This window comes from Tamandua tetradactyla, chromosome 6, assembly GCF_023851605.1.
Source record: "Tamandua tetradactyla isolate mTamTet1 chromosome 6, mTamTet1.pri, whole genome shotgun sequence".
NCBI lineage: Eukaryota > Metazoa > Chordata > Mammalia > Pilosa > Myrmecophagidae > Tamandua > Tamandua tetradactyla.
Genome location: NC_135332.1, coordinates 129,814,224 through 129,834,071, shown reverse-complemented (window position 1 = coordinate 129,834,071; position 19,848 = coordinate 129,814,224). Strand labels below are relative to the sequence as shown.

The following is a 19,848-nucleotide window of genomic DNA, read 5'->3' as shown; positions in this document are numbered from 1 at the left end:
CTTTTCAATAAGACAAACTTGAATGAAGATACACGTCTTAAAGTTCATCTTATTTCACTTAATTCACTTGCCTCCTGCCTCCCCCCATCCAAGTTAAACGTTACAAAGGCAGTAGTACTAAAAACGGTCTGATATTGCTATCTGCTTTTTAGCCATACAGTTTATTGTATCAGCTCTCATGCACACAGGAAACCAAGAAAGATACAAAGATTCCATTGAAAACCTAAACAGAAGAATCACAAAATGTTAAGATGTGGAAGGAACCTTCTGGACTCATATCATCCTCCCTGATGAAGTCACTTAGAGGCACTAACTATACCCAACTGATGGTAAATCATATTATCTTCATACAAGAAAGAAAACCATCACTGTCAGTTAACTAACTCCTGATTCCACTTTACCCACTTGTTTACTAAGGGCAAATCATTTAACCTCTTGGGTTAGTCTGTTTCATAATATAATAGGAAAGAATATGTTAGTCAAAATTCCTATAAACTATGAAGTACAACACAAGCATAAGATATTACATCTCTAGGTACCCTCTACAGCAGGGGTTCTTCATCAGTGTGGATAGAGGAACCTAAAAGTTCTATTGTTTTATAAAGCTCCCAGATCATTCTGAGATCTGCCTCCCCACCCAACCCACTGGTCCACAGGTTCCACGGTTGAGCTTCAGGTGGTGTATGGATTTCCCTATAATTCAATCCACAAAGCACAGGTGCATATGGGAATTTTTCAAGCCAACTGATTTCTTTAGTTTCACAAAGGGTTAGTTGTCTCAGATGGTTAGTTGTCTCAAAATTACAACTACAGCTGTAAAATAACATACATGCACTGGGATTAAAGCTTCCAAAGATTTTGCTCAAAATGTTACCACCATTCTCCCAACCAATCTGGATCAGAATCTTGGATATTTTATATTTTCTTCATTCTTTCTTTCATCATCAAATCTGGTCTATTCTACTCCCTTTCTCCTTTCCATTCCCATTATCACCACCTCAGTTCTGATACTTACGTCACTATCTATAGCCCAGACAGAGAGCAATGGGGAGGCCTCCCCACACGCGACTACTGGATTAATCCTAAAATACAGCTTTAGTCGTTGCATCCCCAACTCAAAAATCTTCTCTGGAACCTCACTGCCTACTAAATCCAAGGTGATAAACCTGGCATTACAAGCAATCCATAAACTGGGCCAAATTTTTACTTCAAGTTTTATCATCCTTTATTCCTGTACAAATACTTTATGTTCCATCAAACATAATTACTGGTCTCTCTGTGAATGTATGAACTCTGCTCTTAGACCCTTTACTCTGCGTGTATTACCTTTCACTGTCTATCAAAGTCACAGTAATCCTTCAAAACCAAGACTTCAGAAGCCAGAAGCATCCTAACTCCCTAGCCTTACCTTGCTGAATGAAATAAGCTCGACCTCCTTTGACTTTGAAGTCCTTAGGGGACTTCTGTATCATTTATGAAGCGAAGCTATATAATAAAAGACAAATGAGGCATTTGTGTAGTACTATCTACCTACCTAGTCTGTGGAAGGTTTGAAGGCAGAGACTGTTATCCTCATCTTTGTATTCCCTAAATACCTCACACAGTCTTGCAGTAAACACTTAATAATTGTGTAAGGAAGTAAAAAAATTCAGCCAGCACGGGGTAAACAGCTAAGATTAGGATCTCTTCCAAGGCAGACATCCTCTATCATGCCAAGCTTCAAAAAAAATGTAACTGTAAATCACTGCTTTTCAAAACCGTGGTGTCACAGCACTTATAAGCAGTTTTGCACTGTAAAGGAAGATTTATTTGAAAATGTTAATAAACAACATCCCAAAGAAATGAACTATTCCACATGCTTTATGTGTCTCAATTTGAGTAGCACCCAACACTTGGTCAACTCAAGTATTTAATTTAAAAACGATTAACTATTGATTTACTACTGAATGGCCAAAACAAGTCACATTAAAAGAATACCTTCTTTTTTTTAAAAGGTGCAATACACTGCATCTTGCTTGTTTAATACAGAGACTTAATAAGACAAGAAAGTCGATTTATACATAAGTATAAACTCTCACAGAAACCTGCAGACAATTATAAACCAGATACTTCAGGTAAAAAAGACCAAAGGGAAAAAAAATGGGACATTATTTTTCCATAACTATAACCGTAGCACCTTAAAGCAGAAAGTCATATCTTTTTGCACATGAGCCTACACAAAAAGACGAAACATCAAATAAAAACTGTAAAGCCAAATCAGGCCACTGGATGAAGAAGTAAAAATGTCAAAATAACAACTACTTCAGTAACGAAGGTCTCACATAATCATCGGAGCAAAAGAAGCTCAACTCCATATCGATGGAGTAAAGAAAGGGTTGTGCGTAAGATAGTTTAAAGGTTGTAAAAGCAACGGGCAAACTACAAAATAAAAAAAAGAAAGAAGTCCTAAGTCATAGATGGGATAAGGACTGGTTAAAAACTGCAAGGTCACAGGGACCTACCAGGTCACAAAGGTGGAAGAGGGAGCTGTTTTAAAGGGAACTGCAGTCAGTGAAAAACAGGGGGTGATAAAAACATGTCAGAAGAAGACGTTCTAAGGCTGGGAGTCCTTCGTTTGAGACGGTGGAATTGCGGTGAAACCAGGGGTACCGGCAGTTAAGCCAAAATATTTGTGTTTGGTGAGGAGGTGTTAGGGAAATGAAAAGAGATAGAACGGAGGCGAAAAGAAGACTAAGGAAGCTTGAGAACTGCGGCTGCAGAGTCACGGAAACACTTCTGCCGGCTCCAGTAACAGCAGCAGAGGCCTCCGCCAGAGCCAACTCGGGGCAAGACCCGTGACCCCACCCCCCAAAACTCGGAGCCCCAGGGCTGGGAGGCAGCCAGGAAGGCGCGGGCCGTCACTGACCGTCACCGACAGCCCCTCGGAGGGTCCTGCCGGGGTGCGCACGGCGCGGGTTTCCCCGGCCCGCCGCGGAGGCTCAGGGCCCGCACCCGCCCCTCACCACCGCCCCGCACCGTCCTTACCCGCGCGAAGCCGTCTGCTCCCGGCGGCCGGACGGCCACGGCAGCGGCGCCTCCTCCTGCGGGGTCACTCTCACCCTTCCGCGCCCAGGATCGCCATCTCACAGCAGGCTCGTCGGCCCCGGCAGCCCAGGCCGCCCGCAGCCACTCGGAACCCGCACACCGCCCTCGCCGACTCCCGACCCTCCCCCCACCCCCACCCCGGCCACGCGCCACCTCCAGCCCAACCCACACCTCCTTCCGCGGGAGCGCGCCGCGGCCCGAGTGCGCGTCTCCCCACCCGCCGGCCCGCCCCGACACCGCGCGCTGCGCCGCGGCCGCCCAGAGACTCCAAGTCTGGACCCGGAATCCGGCTTTCCTCGAGCATGCGCAGCCAGGGCGCCCCACTGATGCCTTTAGAAAACTCCGCTACTCCGGGTCTTCGGAGTGGTCGAGTGGAGATGGAGGAGTGGCCAATGGGAGAAGGGGGTGGGGCCTGAACCTGTGGAAGGGGCGGGGCCGCTGCCGAGATTTGGGAAGAGGTTTCCAGCTGGCGGCGGGTGTTGCTGACTTGACTTTCCGGTCCGCGGCTGAGCCGGGGGCGTGACCTCAAGGAAGGTCCTCCGGGCAGTGGCATTCTTTCCCCAAAGCTATGTAGCAAAAGTAGGTGCTCCTAAATATTCCTTGACTTCACCGAGTGTTTGACACAGAACATTGCAAGAGTAAATAAAACCAGAAGTCTTCTAGACCATTTTTATTAGTAATTCAAATGTTCATTTCCCCCCCACCCCACCCGGGCCCGGCCCACATTACCCCAGTGATGAAGCTAATACTTAATTGGCAAGTACATGTGTCTGTGCAATTAATAGACCATAAAGTAGGGTAGATTATCTCCATGAAACAATTGAGTCAATTGGTTTAGAGAAGTGGAAAGACTCCCTTCCCCCAGTCTCCCACAGACGGAAAACAGTGTTAGGTCCGGGAAACGGGGAAGGGCACTGCAACTGTAGCTGCTGAGGCTGTGTCGCCCCTCCCAACATGGCTTCTGGAACCGCCCCTTCAGGACACCTGACTTCCGGAGAACCGCCCCTTCCGGATGTCACCTGACCCCCTTGCTTAAAACTGCCCACGCCATCACCCAGGCGCTGACTCACCTCTTTTCCTCTTGGGTCCGCTGGGATCTGCCCTGGAGCACGGAAATAACCCCGCCCCCCCCCCTTTAAATTTCCTTGTCTGTGTTCCTTCTTTCTCACCGTTTCGCCACCTAAACCTTTCAACCACTAGTGACCATGTTACTCACCAGATGACCTCATCTTCTGCTTTGTAGAGATAATAAGGGCCATTTTTCCCCAACTGCCTCACCTAACCCCACAAATTACCTACATCCATACCCGCGCATACTTTTTGCCCTTTGTCTCAGAAGCTAGGTGTCTCCGCTTCTCTCCAAAGTGAACCTCTTCGCCTGTGTGCTTCTTCCTGTGATCCCTCTTTGACCTCACCCTGTCTACTACCTGTAACTCCTTAATATAATCACATTTTAAGATTCCTGTCATAAACAAGTTCTCCGTTGACTAAACCCACCTTCCAGTTCTCTCCTCTCATAACTAAGCCTTTTGAGAGAATTGTCTCAAGAAGAGCTCTGACACTCCTTGTATATTTGAAGGAATACACATTATTTTCCTCTCCTTTTTATTAGTTCCTGCCTTTTGACTTCTCACCTAGATTCGGCACACAGATATTCAGAAAGATCTTCCTAAAATATATCTCTAAGCATGTTACTCCACAGATTACAAACTTTCATTGGCTCTTCAGGGCTGTCCAGGCACAGTTTAATTTGATACTTGAAGCTTCTTTTATGCTCTGTCCCTTCTGTTAGAACAAACTTCTCAGAGTTCTATGAATGTAGTCGTTCATTTCTGTGCCTTAATGCAGGCTGCTTCCTCGAACCTTTTCCTCACCATAGAAATTCCATACAAATACTCAGCAGGGGGTTGTGCTCCATCTCTCGAATTTATGCAAGCCTCCTTCCACTTACCTGTTCTACCATATTGTTACTTTCACCACTCTGACTGTGATTTTCTCTTTAGCTTAGTTCCGTAGAAGCTCTTAGTACTTACCTAGGCCCCTCAGTTGATACCCAGTATTGAAGCAGTTCTTTTTTTTTTTTATTTTTATTTTTAAAAAATTTTTTATTGAGAAATAGCCACACATGTACAGTTCAACCATATTATACAATCAGTGACTCACATATCATCACATAGTTGTGTATTCTTCACCGTGATCATTTTTAGAACATTTGTATCTCTCCAGAAAAGTAAATAAAATAAAAGAAAAAACCTCATACAACCCATACCCCTTACCCCGTCCTCTGATTGACACACAGTATTTCAGTCTACCCAAATTTTAACCCTTTATCTCTCCCTATTATTTTTTTATCCTTTCTTTTTTTTTACTCATGGGCATGGGATAAAAGGAGTATTAGACACAAAGTTTTTACAATCACAGTCACACTGTAAAAGCTACATAGTTATACAAAATTCTTCAAGAATCAAGGCTACTGAAACAGTTTGACAGTTTTAGGTACTTTCCTCTAGCCACTCCTGCACTCCATAAACTAAAAAGGGATATCTATATAATGCACAAGAATAACCTCCCAGGCTAACCTCCTGACTCTGTTTGAAATCTCTCAGCCAGAGACTTTATTTTGTCTAATTTCTTTCTTCTCCCTTTAGGTCAAGAAGGTAGTAGTTTTTTTTTATTGAGTATTTGTTTGGTTTCAAATGAATACCATTATAAATAGATTTTCATAAACTTTTTTCACATCCTTACTTACTATCTCAGTTTAAATTCCTAAAAGTGATCCAAGAGTATGAGCAGTTTTTACCCTTTTGAAACATACTGGCCTTCAAGAAAAAGCTTAGTTTAGGAGTCTCATTGGCTGGAATAAAATCTCAACACTGCCACCCGGAGCCATATTCTAATTTTCATAAGCCCTAGGCATTTTTGCTCTTTTTGGGGCCTCTTTCTCCATAAAACAATGTTAAAATTGTATTTTACAATTTCTTTGGTATAAAGATGAATATATGGATATTGTATATTAAAATATTTTTTCTGGCCTAAACACTCATTTTTTCTTCTGATTTGAAAAGAAATTAAAATATTTCCATGGGCCACTAAAAGTATTATGCCTTTGGAGAAGTCAACCTTGTTGTTACCTACAAGCTATGAGATTTGCAAAACTGCTTAATCTGTGCTGCAACTGGAAAATTGTGCTATCATGTGAGGTTGTAGTAAGAAGTTGCTACAACTTCTTTCTACATGTAAAAACATGAGACTGTAAGTATACCACATAATCCATAAATAGCTGTTTTGGCTTGCTAATGCTGCTGGAAATGCAATATACCAGAAATGGGTTGGCTTTTATAAAGAGAATTTATTAAGTTACAAGTTTATAGTTCTAAGGCCATAAAAATGTCCAGACTAAGACATCCAAAGAAAGATACCTTGACTCAAGAAAGGGCCGATGATTGGGTTTTTCTGTCAACTGGGAAGGCACATGGCAAGGTCTGCTAGCTTTCTCTCCCTGAATCTCATTTCAAAAGGCTTCACCAGGGCATTTTCTTTCTCCATCTCCAAAAGTCTTTTGTGTGTGTGTGTGTGTGTGTGTGTGTGTCAGCCCTCAAGCTTTTTCCAAAGTGATTCCCTCTTAAAGGAGTGCAGTGAGTGGCTCACCTAGATGGGTGGAGACAGATCTCCATGGAAACCACCTAATCAAAAGGTCCCACCCACAATTGGGTAGGTCACATCTCCATGAAAATAACTTAATCAAAAAATCCCACCCAACAATTCTGAATCAGGATTAGAGAGCATGGCTTTTCTGGGGTATACAACAGTTTCAAACAGGCATGATTACTGATGTTATAATTGTTATTTTGAATTTTCCCACAGCACTGTATGAGAGTATATGATTGTGCTTAATTACTGCACCCAAGTAATCGTGGTATATTTGCAATAAACAAATAAGTTATCTTATTGCTAGCCCATTGTCCATTTTCCTACCAGGATATTCACAAAAAGGAATTTTATATACTGTTAATATTTCTCCTAGTTAAAATAATTGGTCTTTTCTTTTTTTGTTTGCATCCATTATTTTTTGCTTCACAAGTCTCTTCCCACTCCAGGATGATATAATTTATCCGTCTTTATTTTTTTCTACTTGCTTAATAATTGTACTTTTCCCATTAAATAATTTAATCCTTTAAGGTTTATTTTGGAGTGATGACCTAACTTTCATTTTCTCTAAATAGTTCATAATCTTTCCCAGCTCATTTGTTAAAAGAGTCCTTCTTTAACTCTGGTAGTTTAAAAACATGTCCGCAATAAGCAAAGCACAAAAGAATTAGAAATAGAAAATTTGCAGATTCAAAATGCATTAGCAATTATCAGGGAATGGAGGGCAGAGAGGTAGAAAGGATATATATTTGACAAATTAAAACAACCAACAAAAATTAAAAATGTGTATGTCCACAAATTGGTAGATATTACTCTCTTCAAAAAGTGGAGCCTATTTCACTTCCAAGTGAATGTGGTTGTACTTAGTGACTTCCTTCTAATGGATACCATATGGCAGAAACACAATGTGTCACTTCCAAGACTGTCCTAAAAAAGAGTTATCACTTCTCCCTTTTCCCTGTGGGATCACATGCATTGGGAGAAGACAGCTGCCATGTCCATGTTGTGAGGAAACATCAAGCAGGCCTATGAAGAGACCCACGAGCTGAGACATTCTGCCAACAACTAGCAAGGCTCTGAGGCCTCCTTCCTCTCTCCGTATGAGTGGAACATCTTGGAAACAAATACTCCAGCGACAGTCAAACCTTCAGATGACTGCAACCCTAGCTGTCATCTTGACTACTAACTCAACAAATACTCTGAACAAGAACTACTCAACTAACACTCTCAAATTCCTGACCCATAGAAATTGCGAGATAATACGTTTATTGTGTTAAGTCGCTGAATATTAGAAATAATTTTTTATGTAGCACTAATACAGTGACTGTGAACCAGGGAAGATTTGCATCCCAGGGAACATTTTGCAGTGTCTGAATATTATTATTATATTTTTTATGGTTGTTTTCTTTCTGTTATCTTTCATTTTTATTTTTTGGTGTTTCTTAAATCTCAAGAAGGAAGAATGGATTACTGAGTCTCTTTTCTAAAATCTGTAGTGGATCTTTGTCCAAAGAACTGCTACTCCAGTATTTAATGTTAATTTGCATTTCATGCAATTGCTAACGTAGGTGATTTTCCTTCCTGAAATGGAAGGTATTTTCAGTCTGGTCCTGTACTTTTCTTTCTGGTAAGATTTGTTGGCTGTGGTGAGTCATTTTGATTCTTTCTTTCTCTCTTTCTATCTGTCTTTCTCTCTCTCTGCCTCTCTCCCTCTCCCCCACCTCTCGCTTTGTTTCCCTCTCATGTCTGAAGATTTTTTTTTGATTAAAAAAATTTTTTTAAACGTAACAACATACAAACATGAACATTCTTACCATATGATCATTCCATTCTTGGTATATAATCAATAACTCACAATGTCATCACATAGTTCCATATTCATCACCATGATAATTTCGTAGAACATTTGCATGAATTCAGAAAAAGGAATAAAAAGAAAAAACCTCATACGTTCCATACCCCTTACCCCTCACTCCATTGACTGCTAGTATTTCTGAAGATATTTTGATTGTCACAATTGGAGGGAAGTTCTCTACCAGACCTGGGATGCTAATAAACATCCTACAATGCACAGAAATTTAAGTTTTTTTAAAAACTTCCACCCTACAACAAAGAATTAGCCAGTCCAAAAGGACAATAATGTTGAATAATGCTGAAGTTGAGAAACTTTGCACTAACCTAAGTGTGTGTTTTCCTCTGCAATACATAGGGAATGGAATTGCTAGGTCATATGGTAAATATATGTTTAACCTTATAAAAAATTGCTGGGGGTTGATGAGAATGTTCTCGAATTGATTGCAGTGGTGAACACTCTCTGAACTGAGAACCAGTGAATACGCACTTTAAATGGAATGTATGGTGTATGAGTAAAACTGTTTAGAAAAAAAACTTTAAAAAACATTGCAAGCTATTTTCCAAAGTGACCGGTGCCATTGTACATTCCCACCAGCAAATATCAGAGTTCCCAGTTGTTTCATATCCTCTGCAGCTATTGTTAATCATTATCTATACTAATTTTAACCATTATCGTGGGTATATAATGGTAACTTTTTGTGGTTCTAATTGCACTTTTCTGATGACTAATGATAAATATCATTTCATTTGCTTATGGGCCATTTGGATATTTTCTTTTGTGAAGCATCTTTTCAATTATTTTGCCCATTTTAAGTTACTTTGATCTTATTATTGAGGTTTAGGCATTCTTTATATATTCTAGGTACCAATTCTTTACCAAATGTATATGTCATGAATATTTTCTCCCAGAATGTGGCTTGTTGTGGTAGCCATCTTCCAAGATACAGCCCAATGACATGACTTCCTTATATGGACATTCTTGCATAGTTTACTCCAGCAGCTAACCTGTGTGACCAAGCAGAAATTGGAGAAGTGATGGTGTATGATTTCCGAGGCTATTATAAAAGACTTTGCAGTTTCCACCTTGCTCTCTTAGATGGCTTGCTCTGGAGAAAGCCAGACACCATTTAATAAAGACCTCAAGCAGTCCTTTAGAGAGGTCCGGGCAGAGAGGAACAGAAGCTTCCTATCAACAAAATGATTTTGACTCTTACAGGATCTTTGAATTTCCACCTGAATTATAGTCAATTTTTATGTTTTAAGAACTACAACCTGATCTTTAAAAAATACCTCTAGAGTTTTGACTGGAAGTGTTGCTAGGTCAATTTGGGAGAAAATGTCATCTTAACATTTAGTCTTCCAATCCATCAAGATGTGTAACTCCTCATTCTTTAAGTCTCCTCTAATTTCTCCTATCAGTGCTTTATATTTTTTATGGTATTGGTCTTGCATATTGTTTCGGTTTGTTAAAGCTGCCAGAATGCAATATACCAGAAGTGGGTTGGCTATTACAATAGGGATTTATTGGTTTGCAAATTTATGCTTTTAAGGCCAGGAAAATGTCCAAATGAAGGCATCAACAGAATGATACCTGGACTTTGAAGACAGGCTGTTGACATCTGGGACACTTCTTTTTCACATGGGCATGCACATGGCCAGCATCTGCTGGTCCTTTTCTCCTGGGTCTTATTGCTTTCAGATTCTAGTTCCTGTAGTCTCTTCTCTGAGCTTCTCTGGGTCCTTTCTTAGCATGTCTGGAGACTTTCTCTCTCTGTGAGCTGTCTCTCTGAGTGTTTTTCTTTCTGAGCTGTCTGGGCTTTTTCTGTCTTTTATCCACATAAAAGACCCCAGTAAAGGATTAAGACCCACCTTGACTTGGGTGGGTCTCATCTCAGTTGAAACAACTTAATCAAAAGGTACCACACACAATAGGTCTGCCCCTGCAGGAATGGATTAAAAGAACATGGACTTTTCTGGGGTATATAACAGCTTCAAATCAATACACACATATTTTATAAAATCTATCCCTAATTACATCATGCTTTTTGATGCTATTGTGAATGATATTTTTAATTTCATCCTCTAATGGTTCATTAGAGGATGAAATTAAATATATATAATATAATTGATTTACTATATATAAATACAATTGATTTTTTAATACTGCTCTTGTATATAGAGAACATGCAATGCACTTATTCCTTCTAGTGGTTTTGTAGATTTCTCAGAAGTCTCCATGTACATAGTGATGCTTTTGCAAATAGAATATTATTTCTTCCTTTCCATTCCATATTCTTGTTTCACTTTCTTGCCTTATTGCACTACATAGGGCATATTCCATATTTTATGGTAAGTTGAAAAGTCTACTTTTTTAACATTAATATGTCTACTCCAGCTTTCTTATGATTAGTGTTTGTTACCTTTTCCCATTCTTTACCTTAAACTTATCATTGTCTTTATATATAAAGTAATTTTCTTGTAGACAGTGTGTAGTTGGACTTGTGATTTTTATCTAGCCTGGATAATCTCTGACTTTTAATTGGAGTGTTTAGATTATTTATATTTAATGTGATTATAGATCTGGCTAGTTTTACAATTACTTTTGTAAAATTTATTTCCTTTTTTTTTTTACCATTTATTCTTCTTTCATTTTTCCTCTTTTCGTACCTTCCTTTACAGTAATTTAGTATATTTTCATATTCAATTTTATCTCAGCTACTGACCTACGTATAGCACTTTGTGTGGCTCTTTAATGATTGTTTTGGGGTTTATACTACTCTTGTTTAACTTACACAATCTAACTTTAAATAATATACCACTTTGCTTAATGTAAAAATCTTACAATTGTCTACTTCCATTTCTCCCTTCCTCTCCTTGGTGCTATTGTTGACATACTTATACTTCTCTATGTATTATAACCTCCAAAGTACATTATTAGTATTAGCAAGTGCTCAAAATACAATATCACAAAATTTTGTAACAAGATTAAAATAAGATGCTCTCATAAAGCAAAAGAATTTGTATGTTATTAATAAGCACAATAAAATAAAATTTTAGTTTTAAAATACTTATTTAATCTTTAACCTTTCCTTTTTAGATGCTATTTTTTTGTTTATGGTTTTAAGTGTACATAAAATATTAGCAAATAGCTTATAAGCAAATGTCCCATAGTGGAGATGTGTGTTCAAATATTTTTTTACTGTTTGAGATGTGTAATCAAAAACGTTTGGAAATCACTGGACTGAAAGAAGAGATGGAAAGGACTTTCTAAAGATAGATAACCTGCTAGAGTAATATGATATAATTGGGGGAAAAGAACAGAAGCAATCTTTAAAACTTTAAAATCCAACAGTATAAAACAGAAAAAAAAAGTGAATATATATATATATATGTGTGTGTGTATTTTTATTTTTTTCTTTGCATAGGTAGGCACCAGGAATCAAACCCGGGTCTCTGGCATGGCAAGCGAGAATTCTGCCACTGAACCATCACACCACCCTGGCTACACTTTTTTTGTAGTGTAGGGTCATAAGATCCTCAACCCCAGGTACTCTCCACACCAACTGGACATATAGTCCAGAGAAAACCAATCCAAACCCAATTGGGCCAATCAGATTCTCTGTCCCAAGAATTTGAACTAAAAGATAAAGACTTGATCTAATAAACAATGCCAAGTACTGGCTGGAGCTATAATGTCAAATCAAAGCCAAAACAGCTCCATAGCAGGGCAAAGGCCCATGTGAAGTTGAAGTAGGAGCAGAAACTAAGAGCCTTTTGAAAGAAGCCTGGCTGCATGAAGGAGAATGAATAGAGGTAGGAAGAGGAGCAGAGAAGAGAAATTTTGCTACCTGAAAGAAAGAGAAGTCACTTGTCTGAAGATTTTTTTCATGTAGTAATACTATCTGCAATTGGATAATAAAATTCCCACATATCCTTCAATTGAACTCCCTTTCATTTGATCTGTTACAAAATCATTCTCAGCTCCTCAGGCAAATTATTTTGAAATTAGAATCTGCACAGCTATTACAGGGTTCCTCCAACTGCATTGTAGAATGACCAGACCCTGACCTAGTCAGTTTCAACCAGGTATTCCCATAGCTACCTGCGTTTCCTGTACCTGTGCTCATACGTACACTTCCCAAACAGCTGACATTGTTGATACTGATAGATGAAGTTTTTCTTTGCCAACTAACAGGCGTAGGGCTCATATATCTTATTCAGGACCCTTTACTACTACATAATCAAAACATAATGTCTTAACCTCAGTTGTCAAGGTGTTTTAGATAGTATAAATTTAAAAGGTATTGTTGGAGCATTTATAAGAATGGGCATGTTGGCAAAAGTCCTGGAACTGGCACAGGGAAAGCCAAAAGCAGGTTCTGCCCAGATGTCATCATTGTAGGGCATGTCAGATCATGTTTCACCCAAGTCACAACAACTGAGGAGGGATAGGCCTGAGATAGGATTAGGCAAGCTTGATTTGTCACAGAAAGCAAGCAGGTTAATCCAGGCGTGGCAGTAGAGAAAGCAAGTAAGGCTCAAGGTTAAATGGAATCTGATATCTACGACAACAGAGCAATCCAGAAAAATAGTTGTGCAGGCCATCCATCCGAGCATGCGTAGAAGGAGCAGTTACTTCAGCTAGGAGCATCTGCTGAAAAAGGCCTGTGATTTCAAAGCAGCTCAGAGCTACTGAACAACATCCCTGTTTCTGGATCATAAAGTGCCATCTGTATCCAAAGTAGCTCCAGAACCACTCAGGAACCTTCAGAACTGCTGTACAAAAGGGATAGCTATTCTGTCTTCTGCACAGACTTGGGCTTTGACTGGTTCATGATCCTCACAGAGGGCCTGACCTCAATGGAGCCAGCCTGGTTCTTTGGAGAGGATTTATTTTTACTGAATGTCAAGGTCACTTTTTGTCACATCACTCTGTGGTTTAGTTTCTTCATGTTACTTTTTACTATCTGAAAACCTTATTTATTTACTTATTTGCTTATTGTCTGCCTTTCCCCTAGTAAAATGTAAATTACTTTAGGGCAGAGATCTGTTTTTGTTTGTTGTTTTTTTTTCCATTGCTGCATCTTTAGCACTTTGAACATCTGGCTCTTAGTATGTTCTCAATAAATATTTATTGAATAAATAAACAAAAGTTCATGAACTCTTGACATGGTCATGGGCCAAGGTGGACAACAGTCCACGTTCTGGTGACCCCCACAGTCCTTGATTAGAACGTCTGCGTTTGAAATGTATCTGGAAAACTTTATGGTTGTCAGCAAGTGTCACTGAACCCTCACCCCATTCACATACAAAATCTGTCCTCAATTCTGATTTTTCAAAATCTCTAAGAAAAAAAACATGGTTTCTGTGAGTATGCCTTTCTGGTCAGAAGAATTTGTCTATTTGCTTCTACTGAGCCAGCCCTTAGTCACAAATGTTTTCTCTTTCTTCAGCCTGCTTCTGAGGCTGCTTTTTAAATCCCTATCAACTCCCCACCTTCACTGCCCCCCACCCCTGTTTTGTCTCCTTCTTCTCAACAGACTCCTCAGCTCCCATAGGTAATGAACTCCCTCTTTATTAGGGAAGTGTAAGGTAGCATATTTTAAGGAAACAGCTGAAATTTCTCCATGTACTTTGCTTTTTTGAAAAGCACCGCAGGGCTCAATCTGTGTATGTTTTTGTTTACTAATTAACAAACAGCCTCCAATTGAGTCATCCGCCCTTCCTCTCCTCATTTCCTTTTCCATTCTTAGAAAAATTGTTTTTTCTTTCAAGAAAATTGTTTCAATGAAAACAAACCTGGCCCAGCACTTCTCTAGATGTAGTGACGACCTTCCTTAGCATGAGAAATGCTGTGCTTGAAATACACATTTCTTTAGATGACATAAAGTGAAAATAGCATTTTATTAAAACAAGTAGTTTTGTAGACTCTTATTAAGAGAATATATCTACTCTATATGACGAGTGTACATACAAATTCTTTCTCTGGAAGCAAGAAGTTAGAGTGAATTTTAGTAAATTGCAGAAAGAAGTAACCAGCTTTAAAATTCAGTAACAATATTTGCATTAATGGTTAAGTCAATTAACAGATAGTTATTGAGCATCTATTTATATACAGTGCTTACAGATGGGTATTGAATATGATATAAGGAAACAATATAAATGTGCCTCAGACTTAGATGATCTATTTAGTAAAACAGGTTACATGTTATTTTAAAAAAAACTTAAAGGATTCATAGAAAGTAAAGCTTACTTTTATCAGAAAAAGTCACTGAAGGTTTGAGACAGAGAGGGAGAGAGCAGATAGGATTCAGGATAGGTTTTGGGGATTAAATAACAGGACATTACGGTGGGGGATGTCTAGTAAACTCTGAGACACATTGAGGAAAAATCTAGAACTATTAGTTTGAGTTGGAAAGGAAATTTTGCAGATTAAGATCCTTTAAAAATCATCATACCATGAAAGATACATCTTTTCTATCTGAAGATGTCATTTCTTTCAATGGTATTTCAGTTACTGTGTAACAAATTACCCAACATTCAGTAGTTTAAAACAATGTTTTATTGTGGTCCCAGGTTCTGTTTGTCGAAGGTAGGAATAGGGCTCAGTGGAAAGGTTTGTATCTGCTTCCCCATATCTGAAGCTTCAGCTGAGGCTTGAATGCAGGGGGTGACCCAATGACTAGGACCTGGAATCACCTGGACACAAATTCACTCACATGTCTGGCAGATGATGATGATTTTTGTCTTGGACCCCAACTGCAGTTGTTGACCAGAGCTCCTGTGCATGGCCTCCCCATGCTACCTGGGCTTCCTCACACCTTGCAGCCTTGGTATAATTAGATTTCTTTTGTGGAGGCTTAGAGCTCCAAAGATGAATGTGCCAGCAAGCAAGATGGAAGCTGCACTGTCTTTTCTAACCTAGTCTCAAGAGTCAAGCAGCTCAGACTTATAGACCAATGGAACCAAATTGTGAGTTCAGAAATAGATCCTCACATCTATGACCAACTGATTTTTTTTTTTTTTCTTTTTTTCTTTTTTTTGCATGGGCAGGCTCCAGGAAATTGAACTGGCATGGCAGGTGAGAATTCTGCCACTGAGCCACCATCACACTGCCCTGGCCAATTGATTTTTTTTTTTCACTTTTAAAATTGTATAATATAACATGTATACAAAGCAAAGAAAGAAAAAAGCTATAGTGTTCAAATCACTCTTCAACAAGCAGTTACAGGACAGATTCCAGAATTTGTCATGGGCTACCATACCATCCTTTCAGATTTTTCCTTCTAGCTGCTCCAGAACATTGGCAGGTAGAAGGAATGTATATATTTTTTATCATCACTTTTTTCTTCTTTTTTGTGAAAAATAACATATATACAAAAAGGTAATAACTTTCAATGCACAGGGCAAGAATTAGTTATAGAAGAGATTTCAGGGTTTGTATGGGTTACAATTCCACAATTTTAGACTTTTACTTCTAGCTGCTCTAAGATACTGTAGACTTAAAAGAAATATCAATATAATGATTCTGCCATCACACTTCCTTCTCTGTATACCTCCACCAGTACTTCTGATCTTTCTCCCACTCTTTAGGGGTATTTGGGCTATGCCCATTCTAACTTTTTCATGTAGGAAGGGCTGTCAATAATAAGGGATAGGGAGATGGAACTAGCTGTTGTTCTGGAGAGGCTGGGTCCTCTAGGTTTCAGGATTTATCTGTTCCAGGGAGCCATCTAGAAGTTGTAGGTTTCTAGAAAGTTACCCTAGCGCATGGAACCTTTGTAGAAACTTATATATTGCCCTAGGTGTTCTTTAGGATCGGCTGGAATGGTTTTGGTTGGGGTTTGGCAAGGTATCAATGTCTGACTGAAGTTTGCATAAGAGTGACCTCTCGACTCCACTTGAACTCTCTCAGCCACTGATACCTTATTTGTTATGCTTCTTTTCCCCCTTTTAGTCAGGATGGCATTGTTGATCTCACGATGCCAGGGCCAGTCTCATCCCTGTAAGTCATCTCCCTCTCCGCCAGGAAGAGTTTTCACCCCTGGATATCATGTATCATGTAGAGAGGAAGGCAATGATTTCACTTGCAGAATTGGGTATAGAGCGAATGAAGGCACATCTGAGCAACAAAAGAGGTCCTCCAGAGGTGACTCTTGAACACACCTATAGGTAGGCTAAGCTTTTCTGCTACGTATATAAGCTTTGCAAGAGCAAGCCTCAAGATCAAGGGCTTGTCCTATTGATTTAGGTGTCCATAATGTTTGGCACAGCATCAGGGGTTTCCGTGTGGGTAAAGTTTAAGAGTTCCATATTTTTTTCCCATCCCTCAAGGAACTTCGCCAATATTTTCTGATTATCTGACTAATATATTCTGAGATGTATCCAGGTATTACATTAAGCTATACAAGATTAAAGGCCCTAATTTTTACTCTGGACTCCCTGTGTTTCAATTGTTTAAGTGAGCTATCTAGATTGGTTGAGTTAGAATATGTGCTATAGAAAATGTAGATTCTGGATAAAATAAAGCTTTCTTTCTTTGGTCTCAAAGAGTAGATGAGGTTCTAAAATATGGACGATGTCTTCCTTTCCCCTGTGTTCTGAATTAATTTAATCCCAACCTGATTGTGATTTATTCTTATCTCTGAATACCAGGTTATACATATATAAAACAGTCTCTCAAAATCCAGAAATAATAATTACTAGTGTGAACAAAATGTGACTGCTGTAGGAGTTTACAATCTAGGCCCCTGTTTTCTTATAAGCATTTTCTAAATGAGACCATTCAATAATTGCTCTTTTGTTTCTGGCTTATTTTGCCTCACCAAATGTCCCACAGGTTCATTCACGATGTTGCATGCCTCACACCTTTGTTCCTTTTTGTAGCAGCACAATATTCAGTCATATGTGTACACCATCATTTGCCAATATACTTCTCAGTCAGGGCATCCTTCAGCCACCTGCATTCATTAGGCATCATGTATAATACCCAAAGTCCATAGTCCATCAACACTCTCAATTATAAATAATTTCATTGTTCCCAAGAGAAAGATAATCAATAAACACACCCTCACCAAACAGGAAGTCTAAACCTTCCCTTAACTTTTGTCCCTCCCCTCCAATATTTACCCCTGGTGTTGCTGCGGTTGTGCTGATGTTTTCCTGTGGCTAACTGATTTTTGACAATAGTGCCAAGGCTACTTTTGGGAAAGAATAGTCTCTTTACCAAATGGTGCTGGGAAAACTGGATATCTATTTGCAAAAGAATGAAGGGTGAACCATCTCACACCAGATATAAAAATATGGATCAAAAACTTACATATAAGAACTGAAACTGTAAAACTCCTAGAAGAAAACATAGGAAATTATCCTTAGACCTTTTGTTAGGCAATGGTTTCTTAGACTTTACACCCAAAGCACAAGCACAAAAGAAAAAAATAGATAAATGGGGCCTCATTAAAACTAAAAACTATTGTGCATCTAAGGACTTCATAATGAAAGTAAAAAGAAAATATACAGAATAATAATAAAAAATACTTGGTAAACACGTAATTGGTAAGGATTCAATATCTAGAACATATAGAAAAATCCTACAACTCAACAACAAAAGGACAAAAAACTGAATTAAAAAATGGGCAAAAGACATGGATAGATGTTTTCAAAGAAGACGTACAAATGATCAATAAGCACATGAAAAGATGCTTGACATCATTAGCCATTAGAGAAATGCAAATCAAAACCACAGGATACCATTTCACACTCACCAGAATGGCTACTATTTTAAAAATGGGAAATAACAGTGTTTGAGAGGATGTGGAAAAATTGGAGCATTTTTCATAGTTGGTGGCATGTGGGGTGTCTGTAAAATGGCACAGCTACTATGGAAAACATTTTGGTGATTTCTCAGAAAGTTAAGTTAGAATTGCCATATGACCTAATTATCCCATTTCTAGATATATACCCAGAAGACTTGAAAGCAGGGACTTGAACAGATCTTTGCATACTGATGTTCATAGTTGAATTAGTCACTACTGCCAAAAGAGGGATGTAACCCAAGTATCCATCAATTGATGGATAAACAAAATATGGTATATACAGAAATTGGAATATCATTCAGCCATAAAACAGAATGAAGTTCTGGGCAGGCAATGGTGGCTCAATGGCAGAGTTCTCACCTACCACGCTGTAGACCCGGGTTTGATTCCTGGTGCTTGCCCATGTGAAAAAAAATGGGAATGAAGTTCCGATACCTGTGACAACATGGATAAACCCTGAAGACATCATATTAAGTGAAATAAGAGAGACAAAAATGGGTAAATATTGTATGGTCTTACTATTATGAAATAATTAGAATAAGCAAGTTCATAGTCAGATATAGAATACAGTTTACTAGGGGCCAGTATATGGGGAATTATGCTTAATTAATTATTTCCTATTTCAGATAATGGAAAAATTTTGGTAATGGAAAGTTGTGATGGTATCACTGTATTGTGAATACAATTAACATCAGTGAATTATATATTTGAATATGATTTAAAAATGAAATTTTAGATTGTATATATGTTAAAAATTTATTTAAAAGGACCGTACAACCCAAATACTGACCCCTAATGTAAATTATGGTCTATAATTAATAGTATAATTATAATAATAGTTTTCCATCAGTTGTAATAAAGATATCACATTAATGCAAGATGTTAATAACAGGGGCTATATGGGAATTCTATTTTCAGCATGATTTTTCTGTAAACTACAATTTATCTCATAAAAATTATATTATGAAAAAATCCAAGCAGCAGCACTTCTGTCCCATTCTCTTGTTATAAGAGTGTTACAAATCCAACCAGATTCCAGGGAAGAGGATATAGACACTGCTTAGTTTGATAAAGTGGCCAGAATATAATATACCAGAAATGGGTTGGCTTTTACAAAGGGGATTTATTAAAATATGTTTACAATTCTGAGGCCATAAAATGTCCAAACTAAGGCATTCAGAAGAAGATAACCTTGGCTCAAGAAAAGTCCATGATGTCCAGAACACCTCTGTCATCTGGGAAGGCATGTGGCTGGTGTCTGCTGGTCCTTTGCTTCTGGCTCCCAGGGGGCATTTTCTTTCTGCATCTCCAAATGTCTCTATCTGTGTTGGCTCTGAGCTTTTAACAAAGTGGTTCCACCTTAAAGGATTCCAGTAAGCAGATTAAGGCCCACATTGAATGGGCAGAGACACATCTCCATGGAAACTACCTAGTCAAAAGGTTCCAT

The 19,848-nt window shown here is 38.7% G+C and overlaps 1 protein-coding gene across 3 annotated transcripts in view; it reads right to left on the bottom strand.

Annotated features, from left to right (window-relative positions):
- The window catches only part of WWP1 (WW domain containing E3 ubiquitin protein ligase 1), a 158,236-nt gene extending 155,025 nt beyond the window's left edge, over window positions 1-3,211 (bottom strand). For all 3 annotated transcript variants that reach the window (XM_077167131.1, XM_077167133.1, XM_077167132.1), the window contains exon 1: window positions 3,025-3,211. The gene's annotated coding sequence lies outside the window, so the exon portion shown is untranslated. The remainder of the gene's footprint in view (window positions 1-3,024) is intronic.
- Window positions 3,212-19,848: the final 16,637 nt, after the last annotated feature.